Source organism: Branchiostoma floridae, chromosome 3, assembly GCF_000003815.2.
Source record: "Branchiostoma floridae strain S238N-H82 chromosome 3, Bfl_VNyyK, whole genome shotgun sequence".
In the NCBI taxonomy this organism is placed as follows: Eukaryota; Metazoa; Chordata; class Leptocardii; order Amphioxiformes; family Branchiostomatidae; genus Branchiostoma; species Branchiostoma floridae.
The window spans coordinates 8,948,088-8,950,753 of NC_049981.1; the positions used below are offsets into that span (position 1 = coordinate 8,948,088).

Sequence of the window (2,666 nt, forward strand, 5' to 3'; positions counted from 1 at the left end):
AGTATTGCCAATACACTCAAAGACTACGCAAAATGAAAAAAGGAAGGCTGACTATTTAATCATACTTATACACTTACATTTCCAATAATGTATCATATTAAGCTTTGTAAAGGCACAGTAAAACAATGTTTGTTTTTTTACATCAATACCAAGGACGTTATAAAATGTCCTTGATCAATACCAATTTCTCCAGGGTTGACGGTACAATATGTCAGCGCAGTTGACGGATAGGTGGCTAGTAAAGTCGCAAGCGGCAATGTAACTTCTTTCGTATTTTCTAGTGACCTTGTACAGTGCCTCCCAGGCTACTTGCACTGGACGAGAGAAATTTCTGTACAACAGGCAACTGGCTCCCTGGAAGCCTGACCCAGATCCTTTGGTCAGGGAATGGGTAGGGATGGCAGGGATGTTTATGTTAGCCAGAACTCACAGCGGGGCAACCAGCCAAGCATGACTGCCACCGAGCCGCTGCTCTGCCTGACAGCTCCTGTTGCCAATTATAAGACACGCTGTTGGTAACGTGTACGGTTACATGTGAACATACATGCAAATATCGTTGTTTTTTTTCTAATTTATCTTCATGACACTGAAAAATATTGGTGGTTATGTGATGACTAATACTTTTAGGAGACACCTCCCTGACAAAACAGGCGTAACCTGAAGCGTTCCTTCAGACACTAGTTGCCTTCTCCCACATTGGGGTGGCGGGGAACGATCACTCCGGCACACGCACCCCACTGTGTGTAAACATTTCTGCCGGCGCGTACGAGCCGGGCCGGCCTAACTGCCTGTATCATGTTTCACAGGCTGGGAGAAGGGATTTTTGCCTAACATTAAATCGTCTTCCGGGAGGGACGTATTAAAAATGGGGGTCCCGTGCTCGAGGAGGTGCCTCGACCACGTTAATCAGCCTCATTACTCATAATTTGGGTACCTACTGGCTGGCAAAATACACCTGGTGATTATGATTATTATTATTATTGAACAGTCAACAGGGAAGAAAAATGCTTCGACATCGGAGACAAGTGCAAATATAAGTCGAAATAAAATACATTACCTTGTGTCAAAACAAACTACCTGTATTACACGTTACACAATAAAGATTTAACTAAATACGCTATATGATATCTAGGCATGGTGTTAAAGCATATTCCACGGGACATGTCTTCAAATGGCGGGAATACTGTGTCAAGTGTCCAAACGCAAAAATTTAATAAAGATACAGGTATAATATCTCAAATAACTTGAGAGAGTACAGACCTGAAGAAAACGTTTGCTGTTTCAATAACGTTTGCGTCTTTCGTTTGTCTCTTTTTCGATATTCTAGTTCTACGTTGTATTGTCGCAATAAGTCTGCTTTAAGCAGACGGTTTGCTGACTACTAGGGCGGCTGAGAAGCGCAAGAACTGGCCGTCTGAGATGCCCGAAAGCCATATATGTCAGGTACAAGAAGAGCGGAGATACTGTATCTCAGGAAATGGCATCTAATAAGCCCTACAACCTGACCATCAATGGGACGAAGGCAGACGCTTTTCGTCGGAAGTTGAGATGGAGCCTCTGACGCGGATGTTGCACGACTGATGGCCGACCGGCGGGGTCGCACTGGAAGCAGAAAAACGGCCTGCCGTGACGTGGATCGGGAACCACAGTTATGTGGGACTCCTCACCACACTTTCGCCAGCGATTTCTTGTAAACCACAGGTATAATTTCACCTGGCTTCGTTTTATGATTTTTACTATTCGTATATAAGATATTGAAAACTTGATGAGACGATGTGATGCGTGATATCCACCATGGTTTGAAGCAAGAGAGCATATTAAACAGTAAGTCACGTATCACGGGTCGGCAACTCTGGAATTCTGACTTACGACATTGTGTTCAAAAGTAACGTTGCAATGAAATGAAATAGCGCAAGATCCTTACGATTTTGGACGCTTGCATTTGTAAAGCTTAACTTTGATAGGGTTAGAGGGACAGCTCAGGGAGGAGGACTGAGGTCTGTACATGTTCCCTTTACATTCCAGAACTACCTGACCACGGAGGATCGATTATCTTTATTGTCATCTTAACATGAACCAGATGGGGCAGGATCCCCATACGTGGTGGGCCCTGGCCGTTACACTAACCTCTTATCGTGCATCCGTGATCTATCAGTACGAAAATCCCCCTTCCAACGACCCATGACGGGTAGCCACACATTGTATTCCGTTCGCCGACCGGGAACACAGCTATTCAGCCTACTTTACTACTCTCAAAGCAGAGGTTGTCTTCACAGTGGGTTTTGGTTACCGGGTTGTCGCCCACGTAGAAGCGTGAACCTAATACTGCAGCAAAGTCTACATTGTCCAAATAAACACCTACACTGTTATTCTCAAATACTCCATCGTTTACATACACCCTGTTGTTTGCAAAGGTGTTACTCGCATGAATACCTGTATAAAGGTTAGTGAACTCACACTTTATGGTTTCAGTTTCCGGGCAGGGTTGTATGGCGCTATTGCAATAATTTACCAGTCGGTATCCGGCATCAATTGAAACTATGCCATAGGCCACATTGGCGTGATTGGTCATGGTGTTTAAAAAATGGCATCCATGGCAGTCAATGCCATAGACATTCCACATGCTTACATGGGTGTTCATATCTAAGGGTTCTATGTACGTATCT

The 2,666-nt window shown here is 44.2% G+C and overlaps 1 protein-coding gene across 2 annotated transcripts in view; it reads right to left on the reverse strand.

Moving 5' to 3' along the window:
• The window catches only part of LOC118412080 (glutamine--fructose-6-phosphate aminotransferase [isomerizing] 1-like), a gene marked incomplete in the record, with an annotated part of 89,160 nt that overhangs the window by 22,012 nt on the left and 64,482 nt on the right, over positions 1 to 2,666 (reverse strand).